The sequence below is a fragment of the Lithobates pipiens genome, unplaced genomic scaffold (genome assembly GCF_037356315.1).
Source record: "Lithobates pipiens isolate NorthernLeopardFrog02 unplaced genomic scaffold, aLitPip1_a1.2 Scaffold_27, whole genome shotgun sequence".
NCBI classification, from domain to species: domain Eukaryota; kingdom Metazoa; phylum Chordata; class Amphibia; order Anura; family Ranidae; genus Lithobates; species Lithobates pipiens.
In genome coordinates this window covers 59,717,464-59,730,916 of record NW_027507788.1, presented here as the reverse complement: position 1 = coordinate 59,730,916, position 13,453 = coordinate 59,717,464, and the positions used below count along the sequence as shown (strand labels likewise).

Sequence of the window (13,453 nt, the reverse complement as noted above, 5' to 3'; positions counted from 1 at the left end):
CCCAGCCGGCTGCTGATAGAAGATCACATGATCAAAATCTTGTGGAAAAAATCTAAAATTCCCAGGACCAATGGTACCTTCAGGGAGCCTAGGTCCTTCTCCTTCACTAGGCAAAAAAAAAAAACTGAGCTGCAGGAAGCAGGCTTAGGAGTTATAGCCATTGGGACTGCCCCCTGGGCAGAGCTATGCAGTCTTGCTGTTTTTACATGTGCTACATCTTCTGCCTAATCCTCTCCTGAAGGTGGCGTGATAACCCTACGGTCAAGATTTAAAGAAGCTGTGTCCGTCAATGAACGAAAGAGAAAATATTATTTTAACCACTACAATACAGGGCACTTTCGCCCTCTTCCTTCCCAGACCATTTTGGTGGTATTTATTCACGACTCAGTTTTTTATTTTTTGCAATATAAGTGAAAAAAAAAGAGCATAAAATTGGAGAAAAAAAGCAATATTTTCTTCTTTCTATTTTAAAAGAAATCCAATAAAATCGAATTTTGTCATAAATTTAAGCCAAAATGTAATCTGCTACATGTTTTTGGTAAAAAAAATTCTGTTCGTAAGTGTATAATAATTGGTTTGTGTGATCATGGACATATGTATGAAAATTATCATATGCAGATGTGTGCAGGTGATCACGGATATATATTTGTGCAGATAATCATTGGGACATGTGATTTTAATGGGACATATGTGGGGGCAAGTGTTTTTATTATTTGGGGACATGTGTGTTTTGGGGACATTGTGTGGGGACATGTGCGTTTTACATTTGTGTTTACACTAGACTGGTGATCAGTGAGTAAAAAGCTGTAAAAAACAGCTCATACTCACTGATCACCAGCCAGCTGCCGCGATCTGCTCTCCTCTCCTCAGCGATAACTTCCATGTGAGGAGAGGAGAGCCGATTGCCTAGCAACCAGCTGTTTGTTTACATCACATGGCAGCTGTGATTGGACACGGCCCTCATGTGATCAGGAGGGCCAATCACAGAGCCCTCCTGCCGATCGGAGATGTGCTGTGTCCGGGGCACACGCACGTGATTCCCCCTCCTTCTGAAGGACATTCTTGAACTTCCACTCAGGAGAGGGCACCCACCCAGTCGTATATATGTACATTGGCCAGGTGGAAAGTAGTTAATAGTAAGGTAGAATTCCAGGCTAATACTAACATTGCTCCCACCCAACCTTCTAACACCTATACTAACTACCCTGTAGAAGAAAGATGCATATGCTTAACTATTCTCAGGTCGCTCTGACCTGATCATCGGATCTCCACTGTGTCAACCAGTGCCAGCTATAGGGGAGAGAGCACTCCAACAACAGCTGGAATGCCTGAGCACAATCCATAGTCAGCACTCCCTACTCTTCCCTAAAGCTGTTGCTTGATGACACAGGGGATCCCCTGGGGAGCAAACCAGAGCAACCTGAAAATAGGCAAGTATATGCATCTTTCTTCTACAGAGTAGTTAGTATAGGTGTTAAAAGGGAGTGAGAGCAGTTTTAAGATAACTTTTTGCCTGGAATTCTACTTTAACCACTTAAGGACCGCCCACTGCATATATAATGCATCAGGGCAGCCCTATTGCACGAAACGATGTACCGGTACGCCGTTTCATGCATGAGTCACTGTGGGCATCGGGGGAGCCGATGCGTGGGTCCGGTGGCCGCGATGTACGCCGGCCACCGCCGATCGCTACTCAGAGGCAGAACGGGGATCTGCCAGTGTAAACAAAGCAGATCCCTGTTCTGACAGGGGAGTTCAGTGAGATCATCCGTTCCTAGTGATCAGAACAAGCAATTTCACTGTACTTCCAGTCAATCCACTTCCCCCAGTTAGAAACACCTCCCTAGGACACACTTAACCCCTTGATCGCCCTCTAGTTTTAAACCCTTCCCTGCCATTTATACAGTGATCAGTAGATATTTTTAGCTCTGATCACTGTAATAATGTCACTGGTCCCAAAAAAAGTGTCATGTTCGATCTGTTCGCCACAATGTCACAGTCCTGCTAAAAATTGCTGATCAATGGCATTACTGGTAAAAAAAATAAAAATGCCATAAATATCTCCCCTATTTTGTAGACACTATAACTTTTACGCAAACCAATCAATATACGTTTATTGCAATTTTTTTACCAAAAATACATAGAATACATATTGGGCTAAACTGATAAAAAAATTAGTTTTCTTTACATATTTTTTGGGGGAGGGGGGATATTATAGCAAAAAGTAAAGAAAATATAGTTTTTTTTTTCAAAATTTCAAGTTTTTTGGTTATAGCGCAAAAAATTAAAAAGCGCAGAGCTGATCAAACACCACCAAAAGAAATCTCTATTTGTGGGGAAAAAGGACATACATTTTGTTTGGTTACAATGTCGCACAACCGCGCAATTGTCAGTTAAAGCGACACGGTGCCGTATCAAAAAAATTGGCCTGGTTATTAAGGGGGTAAATCCTTCTGGTCTTTAAGTGGTTAAAAACATCATCTAAAAAAAAATCTGAAATTCTGCGTATAATTCAAAATAAACCTGTCAAGAACTTGGTCAATGTAGACAGAGCATATGTGAAATATTTTACAAACATAGGTTACATTCAGTGAAATCCATATGCAAAAAAGATCAGTAGATCTAGCTGAAAAAAAAAAAAAAAAAATTATATATATATATATATATATATATATATATAGTTGGTCAGTAGGGATGAGCCGAACACCCCTCGGTTCAGTTTACACCAGAACATGAACAGGCAAAAAATGTGTACGATAAATACAACATTAATCACTGCGCTAACAATAATAAAGCAGCTGACATAAATTGTATGGTTACAATAAAAAGCATAAAAAGGTTAAGTATATGCAGCGCTAGAAGCATCAAATTATAAAATAAGAGTCCATAGTGTTAAAACAGAGTCTTTGTTTAGGGCAAATACTGGAACTACCCACGTTACAATAAGGTGAACATGAGATTATCCTCCACCGAACATCAACACAGCCTCTTACCAAAGAAAATGGACCACTGAATTACAGGTGTGAACAAGCAAACACCGTTAAAGTATATGGGACATGAACATGAAAAATCAAAAGTGCTCAGTTTAAAGGCTTATATGCAAGTTATTGCCATAAAAAAGTGTTTGGGGACTTGGGCCCTGCCCCAGGGCACATGTAGCAATGCTGTTTTTTCAGGAGCAGTGATTTTAATAATGCTTAAAGTGAAACAATAAAAAATAAATATTCCTTTAAATATCGTGCCTGGGAGGTGTCCTTAGTCTGCCTGTAAAGTAGCGGATCTTTCCCATGTTTATAACAGTACCCAGCAAAATAAAATTTCTAAAGGAAAAAAAGTAATTTAAAACCGGCTGTAATGTATTGTCGGATTCCGGCAATATAGAAAAAAATCCATAAAAAAAAAAAAATGGCATGGGTTCCCACCCCCTCAGACCATTACCAGGCCCTTTGGGTCTGGTATGGATCTTAAGGGGTACCTTGCGCCAAAATTGAAAAAAAATCTATACCCCAAAATCTATACCAGTCCCTTATCTGAGCACACAACCTGGCAGGCTGCAGGAAAAGAGGGGGGGCGAGAGTGCCCCCCTCCTGAACTGTACCAGGCCATGTGCCCTCAACATGGAGAGGATGTTTTGAGGTCCCCCCAAAGCATCTTGTTTCCATGTTGATGGAGACAAGGGCCTCGTCCCCACAACCCTTGCCTGGTGGTTGTGGGGGTCTGTGGGTGGGGAGCTTATTAGAATCTGGAAGCTCACCTTTAACAAAGAGACCCCCAGATCCCGCCCATGTGAATTCACCAACAAAAAGTGTCAGAAATAGTAAAAATGACAGGAGACACTTTGGGACAAGTCTTTTATTAGAAAAAAAAAAAAAGTCCCAGAATGTAAATCCATTTTGGATGATAGTGCCAGATGGACCGAAAAAAGAAAGAAAAAAAACTGCAACAACCCCGCTGACTGACACTTCTTCACTTCTTCCCGATGACAGCTGTTATATAGCTGAGGACGGTGCGACCCAGAGACGTTAAACAGGTGACCCTGCCCCCTCTGACGTCACATGACGTCAGAGAAAGGCGGAGTCACCCAGTAACGTAAATGGGTGACCCGCCCCCTCCGATGCCACGTGATGTAAGGCGGGGTTAACCGTTTATGTCAGCAGGTGGCCCCGCCCTCAGCTATAGAACAGCTGTCATCTCCATATGCAGAAATGTAGCCCCACACCTGCAAGGAACCTCCACCATGCTTCACTGTCTGAAGACATCCGTGTACTACTCTCTAGGTCTTTAGTGAACAAACTTCCTTCTGTTACAAGCAAATATTTCAATTGGGAGTCATCTGCTGTTTATTTTGTGCACACCAATTCTTGTGTTTTTGTGCATACATGGTTGCTTGGCCTTGTTTCCATTTCAGAGGTATAGCTTTTCAAATGCATATTTTCCAAGCAAGACCACTTCAGACCAGACTTCTCCCTACATTTGAGGATACCAAGGCCTCACCGGCTTTTAAATATAGGAGGATATCTGCGCTAAACCTCAGGAAAGAAAATTATATATAAAAATCCTATAAAATATATATATATATATATATATATATATATATATATATATATATATATATATACACAAAAAGGGAATGCAAATAGATTGGTGCTGCATCTAAAAAAAATAAAAAAATAAAAATAAAAACCTGAATATTCAGCTTGTAAGAATGTACAAAAAATAAAAATGCACAACCAAAGTCAATGAGAAATAAACACTCTGTATATATGAAAAAAATGCAAACATGTGCTGTGATTAACCACTTAACCACTGAGCACTTAAACCCCCTTCCTAAACAGACCAATTTTCAGCCTTCGGTGCTCTCACATTTTGAATGACAATTACTCAGTCATGCAACACTGTACCTATATGAAATTTTTGTCCCTTTTTTTACACAAATAGATAAAATTTATTTTGGTGGATTATTTATTTTTTGCGCTATATAAGAAAAAATACCTAAAATCCTATTAAAAAAAAATGAAGTTTTCTTTGTTTCTGTTTAAATTTGGCAAATTAGTAATTTTTCTTCATAAATTTTGGATTTGTACTACTACATATCTTTGGTAAAAATAAGTACAAATCGGTGTATATTTTTTGGACTTTGTGAAAGTTAGAGTCCACAAGCTATGGTGCCAATATCTGAAAATTGATCACACCTGAAGTACTGAGGGCCTCATTTCTTGAGACCCTAACATGCCATAAAAGTACAAATACCCCCCAAATGACCCCTTTTGGAAAGAAGACATTCCAAGGTATTTAGTAAGAGGCATGTGGAGTTTTTTGAAGTTGTCATGGTTTCCAATAATTCTTTCCAAATCAAGATTTTGTTTTTTCACAAAAATTGTCATATTATCAGGTTATTTCTCACACACAGCATATGCATACTACAAATTACACCCCAAAACACATTCTGCTATTACTCCCGAGTACGGCGATACCACATGTGTGATACTTTTACACAGTGTGGCCACATACAGAGGCCCAACATGCAGGGAGCAACATCAGGTGTTCTGGAACACCCAGACCAATTCTGACATTTTTCTCCTACATGTAAAAATCATAATTTCTTTCCAAGAAAATTACATAGAACCCTAAAACGTTATATATGTTTTTTTAGCAAAGACCCTAGAGAATAAAATGGCAGTCGTTGAAACGTTTTATCTCGCGCGGTATTTTCGCAGCAATTTTTCAAACGTGTTTTTTTGGAAAAAAAATGTTTTGTGCTTTAAAAAAAAAACTAAACAGTAAAGTTAGCCTAATGTTTTCGCATAATGTAAAAGATGAAGTTACGTCGAGTAAATAGATACCCAACATGTCACCCTTCAAAATTGCACACACTCGTGGAATGGCGCCAAACTTTGCTACTTAAAAATCCCCATAGGCAAAGTTTTCAATTTTTTTCTGGTTAGATGTTTTGAGTTACAGAGGTGGTCTAAGGCCAAAATTATTGCACTCGCTCTAAAATTTGCAGCGATATCTCACGTTTTCATATGTGGGCGGGACTTACGTATGCGTTTGCTTCTGCATGCTAGCACCCATGGGACAGGGGCGCTTTAAGAAAAAAAAAATTGTTCTTGTTCATTTTACTTTATTTTAGTTTGACACTTTTTTCCTCAAAAATACATTTTTTGATCACTTTTATTCCTATTACAAGGAATGTAAACATCCCTTGTAATAGGAATATGGCATGACAGGTCCCCTTTACAGTGAGATATAGGGTCAATAAGACCCCACATCTCACCCCTAGGCTTGTAAGCCTGAAATAAAAAAAATAAAAAAAACGATCCTGGCTTTGATCGTAGCGGTGAATCGTTAGAAGCACCGAAGGGCGGCAGGAAGGGGGGAGGGATGTCCCCTCTCGCCTCCCGTAAGAAAGTTCAAGCAGTGGAACAGCGTGGTGTAGGGAATTGCCGACTGAAAAAGCTGATATCTGAATGATGCCTGTAGCTGCAGGCATCATTCAGATATCCCCGCAAAAAGTCAAGGATGTCATATGATGGCCGGCGGGCGGGAAGTGGTTAAAATGCATTTTTTTTAACACAAAGTTGTCCATTTATACAATATTTCTAATGAATAGAATGTACATACCAAAAATGACAGCCTAAAATAGATTCTCCTACTCCTCCTGAGTACGGCGCTACCACATGTGTGAGACTTCCACAGCCTGGCCACATTTAGAGGCCAAGTACAGCCGAGTACGGCTGAGTATGGCTGGGTATTACCGAGTATGGCTGGGTATTGCAGGGTATCACCAAGTATGGCTGGGTATTGCAGGGTATCACCGAGTTTGGCTGAGTATCGCAGGGTATCACCGAGCATGGCTGGGTATTGCAGGGTATCACCAAGTATGGCTGAGTATTGCAGGGTATCACAGAGTATGGCTGGGTATTGCAGAGTATGGCTGGGTATTGCAGAGTATGGCAAGGTATTGCAGAGTATGGCAGGGTATTGCAGAGTATGGCAGGGTATTGCAGAGTATGGCAGGGTATTGCAGAGTGTGGCAGGGTATTGCAGAGTATGGCAGGGTATTGCTGGGTATGGCATGGTATTGCTGGGTATTGCAGAGTGTGGCGGGGTATTGCTGGGTATGGCAGAGTATTGCAGGGTATGACAGAGTATTGCAGGGTATGGCAGAGTATTGCAGGGTATGGCAGAGTATTACTGGGTATTTCAGAGTATTGGCAGGGTATTGCAGAATATCACAGAGTATTGGCAGGGTATTGCAGGGTATTGGCATGGTATTGGCAGGGTATTGCAGAGTATTGGCAGGGTATTGCAGAGTATTGGCAGGGTATTGCAGAGTATTGGCAGAGTATTGCAGAGTATGGCAGAGTATTGGCAGGGTATTGGCAGGGTATTGGCAGGGTATTGCAAAGTCAATTGTCACGGAGCGGTGCTGTGGGCACTACAGATCCAGCCCACATCGCTGCTGCCACCGATTTCTCCCCTCTCACACTGTACTGATCGGTATAGAGAGGGAAGGGTGGAACTGACGTCACAACTGGCGTCATTTGGCAGAATGATGAGGAACCGGCAGTCATGGATGTTCTCGGGTGCGCGAGAGCGGGATTCTAGAAGGACGTCACTGTATGCCCTCCCAGAGTTAAGCAACCGCCCTGTAGCTGTCATTCGGCTATGGGCCGGTTGTTAAGTGGTTAAATAAAGGCAAAACTATACATATTAATCAATAAAAATGTGATTAAATAGGAGCAATACTGTGCATTATAGACCATAAGGTGCTATGGTTAGTGCAAACAATAAAAGGCGGACTTTTCAGAAAACCAAACTATTTTTCTGTTCCTCAAACATCCTTTCCCAGTAGATGCCTTTGTATGGGGAAACACGTTGGATGGAGCTACAGGTCTTGGCGTCACCACACATCAGCTGGCTGGCAGTTTTGAATATTGAATACCGTTTTATTGAATGTCGGTGCCCACAATTTTTGAATTAAACTCTTAAATCGAGTACTGCACTATGAAGCCTCTTCTTTCCATTTTTTAACAATTCCCACGAGTGGAGTCCACCTTCAGGAAAGCCAAGTAAGGAACATCACAGCAGCGTAGAGCCGCTAAAGGAGGAAGGATCTCATCGTTTGAGCGTGTGAATACACGATCTTCAGCCGAGTGATTCCTCCTGTGTGTGCTCGTTTGATCTCTATAATTTGAGATCCACCAAATCTGGCAAGTGGTGCTATTTGCTTTGATGTTTGAGGAACAGAAAAATAGTTTGCTTTTCTGAAAAGTCTGCCTTTATTGTTTGCACCAACCATAGCACCTCATGGACTATAATGCACAGTATTGCTCCTATTTAATCACGTGTTCATAGTTACATAGTTGCATAGTAGGCGAGGTTGAAAAAAGTCCATCAAGTCCAACCTATGTGTGTGTTTAAATGTCAGTATTATATTTTATATCCCTGTATGTTGCGGTCGTTCAGGTGGTTATCTAATAGTTTCTTGAAACTATCAATGCCCCCCCCCCCCGCTGAGACCATCGCCTGTGGAAGTACCACAGGAAGTAAAGAACCCTCTACAACGGTTAAAGGTTAAACCTCTTTTCTTCTAATTTTAATGAGTGGCCACGAGTCTTGTTAAACCCACTTTTGCGAAAAAGTTTTATCCCTATTGTGGGGTCACCAGTACGGTATTTGTATATTGAAATCATATCCCCTCTCAAGCGTCTCTTCTCCAGAGAGAATACGTTTTTTTTTTTTTTTTAAACAATAAGCTTTTATTGAATCTTAGATATAACAATTGTACAATAATACTAACATTTTTACAGGAGTATCATATTAAAATATAACAAAGTATAATTGAGTTGAGTGGTAGAGTAGATTACCAGTAAAACCAACAAAATTGCTTTGTGATCAGCCGATCATTACATCGATGGTCTATTTAGAAATACTCTGAGTTTGTGTAGAAAAATCTATTATAGTTTGAAAAGAAGAATGAAATTGTGGGCCTCTGAGAAGTGCCCTTAAAAGTATAGAACAGAGATGAAAGAAAAGAGAAGGAAATAAGAATAAATAAAAATGGGAGAAGAATATTGATTGTTCACGATTCTTTAACCACTTTCAGACCGGACCAATTTGCTGGTCAAAGACCAGACCACTTTTTGCGATTCGGCACTGTGTCGCCTTAACTGACAATTGCGCGGTCATGCGACGTGGCTCCCAAACAAAATTGACGTCCTTTTTTTCCCACAAATAGAGCTTTCTTTTGGTGGTATTTGATCACCCCTGCGGTTTTTATTTTTTGCGCTATAAACAAAAATAGAGCGACAATTTTGAAAAAAACGCATTATTTTTTACTTTTTGTTATAATAAATATCCCCCAAAAATATATAAAAAAACATTTTTTCCCCTCAGTTTAGGCCGATACGTATTCTTCTACATATTTTTGGTAAAAAAAAAATCGCAATAACCGATTATTGATTGGTTTGCGCAAAAGTTATAGCGTTTACAAAATAGGGATAGTTTTATAGCATTTTTATTAATAATTTTTTATTATTTTTTTTTTTACTAGTAATGGCGGCGATCTGCGATTTTTATTGTGACTGCGACATTGTGGGGGACCCATCGGACATTTTTGACACATGCGCCATAGACAGCGGTGCCTATCTTTCGGCAAATATCTCCTAAACCGTGTAGGTTTAGGAGATATTTCTTGGACGTACAGGTAAGCCTTAAACTAGGCTTACCTGTAGGTCAAAGTGTGTTGTAAGGGTTTATAACCACTTTAAAGAGATTTACATGATTTGCCCTGTTTACCACTATCATTGAAAGTAAAAGTAAATCCTAAATCTTGGATTGTCCCCATAAAAGTAATGGAGGGGAAATCTTCCAATGGGGACACTAGTTTTGGTGGCCCCAAGAAATTCCCTCCGACTTCCTGTTTTGGCTGCGGGACAGGAAGTGAAGGTAAATATACCCAATAGGTCACAGAAGGCAAAAAATTAACCAAGGGGTTATAAAACGTACTTACTCTATCCAAAACGAAAAAAAAAGTTTTGGCTATAGAGAAAAAAAAAATCCCCTCTGTGAGATGAATATACATTACTAGGATTTTTAACAAACTTTGTTGCAGATTCATATCTTTTATTGCTCTGAACAAATAGCTGATCATTTGTCTATGTTGATGTGCAAAGTGAATCTGAATAGGAATGACTTTCTTTCAGGCTAGGTTCATATCTATGTGGCTGTGTTTGATGCTTTTTTAGCACGTTTTGCAGTGCATTTCGCATTTTTAAACCCTAGTTTTTTTTATGTGTTTTTGCATGCATTTTTCATGCATTTTACGTTTTGAAACAGCTGGTTGCTAAGGAGGGGGCAGAGAAGCCTGCCACCGCATACTTAACAACCAATAAGTCATCGGCTGTTAGCAGGTTTGCCCGCTGACAGCTGAATGTAAAAAATAAAATAAATAAAAGTAGCCGGCAAAATAAAAAATAAAAAATGCCGTTGGGTCCCCCCCAGGTCCATACCAAGCCCCTTGGGTCTAGTATGGATTCAGAGGGGACCCACCTACGCCAACATTTTTAAAAATATGGCAGGGTGTCCCCTCCAAGATCCATACCAGACCCTTATCCGAGCATGCAGCCTGGCAGGTCAGGAAAGGGAGTGGAGGGGATGGGTGAGCATATCATGGGCGGGATGGGCGATCATACCAGGCCTCATGCCCTCAACATAGGGGGATGGTTGTCCTGCCCCCCTCGCCCCAAAGCATCTTGCCCCTATGTTGATGGGGACAAGGGCCTCCTTCCAACAACCCTGGGATGTGGTTATCGGGGGTCTGTGGGTGGGGGGGCATATCGGAAACTGGAAGCCCCCTTTAACAAGGGGGCTTCTAGATCCTATGTGAATGGGTATCGTAAACATTCCCCCCAAAAAGCAGTGAAATGTTAAAAATAAACACACACAAGAATGTTTTTTTGACAAGTTTTTTATTAAAAAAGAAGCCCCGAGCTGTCTTCTCCTTCGAGCTGTCTTCTTCCTTGCCTCCGGTTACCCGCTAAAAACAAAAAAAGGCAGCTCTTTTTATAAGGCCGTCTTCCTCAGTGATATCACAAGAGGCGGCTCTCCGGGTGACATCATCGGATGACCACGCCCCATGGCTATATAAGAGATGCCAGACAGCAGGTGACAAGACAACTGAGGAAGGCAGCCTTAGATGACGAGCGGGTTCTCTTTTTGTTTTTAGCGGGTAACCAGTGGCGATGAAGAAGACAGCTCAGGGAGAAGACAGCTCCAGGAGGAGACAGCTCAGGCTTCTTTTTTAATAAGAATGTGTCAAAAACCAGCTCTTTTTTTTTTTTTTTACATTTCACCACTTTTTGGGGTGAATGGGTACGATGTACCCGACACCCCTTTACATGGGGAGGTCTGGGGACCCCCCGCCTGCAGATCCCTACAAACCACAGCCCAGGGTTGTCGGGAAGAGGCCCTTATCCCCACCCAGGTATGGACCTGGGGGGGGCCCCACGCCGTTTTTTATGTGATTTTTTTTTTACATTCAGTGGTCAGCGGGGAACCCCTCTGACAGCTGATGACTCATCGGTTGTTAAGTCTATTACATGCAAAACTTGAGGAAAAAAAGTTTCCGACCCTTTCCAAAAACGCACAGGCCACAAAACACATAGATGTGAAGGTGTACTATAGGAAACAATGTTAAATGGACTTTAGTACATTTCTGCAAACTGCACAATGCACTAAAAAACACATATGTGTGAACCTAGGGTCAAAACTGATGCTCTTGCAGAGTTCTAATGAGGGCCTGAATACCTTTAGATATGATTAACCCTTTAGGAGTATCTCACCAAAAATTTAATTTTTGTTGTAGAGGATACCTAAAATCTGGACTTGTATCCTAGTGCAAACTTGGAGAATCAGTGAGCGCTGTGCAAACTGTTGGCGCTATATAAATCCTGTATAATAATAATAATATTATAACAGCTTCAACTCTTCTAGGAAGGTTGTCCACAAAGCTTAGGAGTGTGTCTATGGGAATGTTTGACCATTTTTCCAGAAGCGTATTTGTGAGGCAGGCACTGATGTGGATAATTTTTTCCAAGGTTGAAATGCATTGGGGTATTGTGTATATAACATATGGTCATATGAATTAAATGTTATGGAAATCTATTTGAATATAGTATAATCACTTTATAAAAGGAATTGCAAATTTTGTATGTACCTTCCTCTACCTGAAACTGTTCTGCACTTTGTACACCAGAGCTCATATTTTAAACATATTTTGCACCCAATGATGTTTAACTTGTGTTTTGGATAATAAAATCAAGGAATTTTTACAAAATTATTTTGTTTCTCATTGCTGCTAAAAAAAAAAAAAAAAAAAAAAAAAACACGGGGAATTTACCTGACCTTCCTAATGTGGACCAGTAAGCCTGGCCCGCAGTCTCTGCTCAAATTTATCCCAAAGGTGTTCTCTGTGTACTCTTTGCGGGCCAGTCAAGTTCCTCCACCCCAAACTCGCTCATCCATACTAGGTTGCTGAAAGTATTAAGCCAACCAACCATCCAAATCATTTGGTGGAGGGAGGATTATGGTGCAGGGTTGTTTTTCAAGGTATGGGCTTGTTCCAGTGAAGGAAGCTCTTCAGGCATTAGCATACCAAGTCATTTTGGACAATTTCAAGCTCCCAACCTTGTGGGAACAGTTTGGGGATGGCCCCTTTCTGTTCCAACATGACTGCACACCAGTGCACAAAAAGACATGGATGAACGAGTTTGGGGTCCTTGTGGACAGCCTTCCCAGAAGGGTTGAAGCTGGTATAGCTACAAAGGGTGGGCCAACTCAATTTTGAACCCTACATACAAAGAAACCAAAACAAATAAGTTCAGAAATTAAGTTATGTGTAATAAAATGGAATGACACAAAATCCTTTGTTGGTAATAACAGCTTCAAGATGCCTCCTGTATGGAGAAATGTTGTGCATGCATTGCTCAGGTGTGATTTTGGCCCCATTTTTTCCACACAATCTTCAAATCTTGAAGGTTCCATGGGTTCCATGAACTCTGATTTTTAGTTCTTTCCATATGTTTTCTATTGGATTCAAGTCAGGTGATTGGCTGGGCCATTCTAGCAGATTTCTTTTTGTTCTTTGAAACCAATTGAGAGGTTCCTTTGCTTTGTGTTTGGGATCATTGTCTTGCCGAAATGTCAACCCCTGTTGATTCATTTTCATCATCCTGGTAGATGGCAGCAGATTTTTATCAAGATTGTCTTGGTACATTTTTCCATTCATCCTTCCTCGAATGACATGAAGTTTTCCATGCTGAGTGATATAGTATTTTTGGGTTGATGTGTAGTGCCATTTGACCTCTAAACACAGGTGCGTTATGGCATCCAAAGAGTTCAATTTTGGTCTCATTTGACCAGACTATATTCTCCCAGTATTTCATAG

General features: G+C 40.7%; 1 protein-coding gene across 1 annotated transcript in view; it reads right to left on the bottom strand.

Moving 5' to 3' along the window:
• The window catches only part of RNF214 (ring finger protein 214), a 155,795-nt gene that overhangs the window by 119,137 nt on the left and 23,205 nt on the right, over positions 1-13,453 (bottom strand). The gene's annotated exons all lie outside the window — the stretch shown is intronic.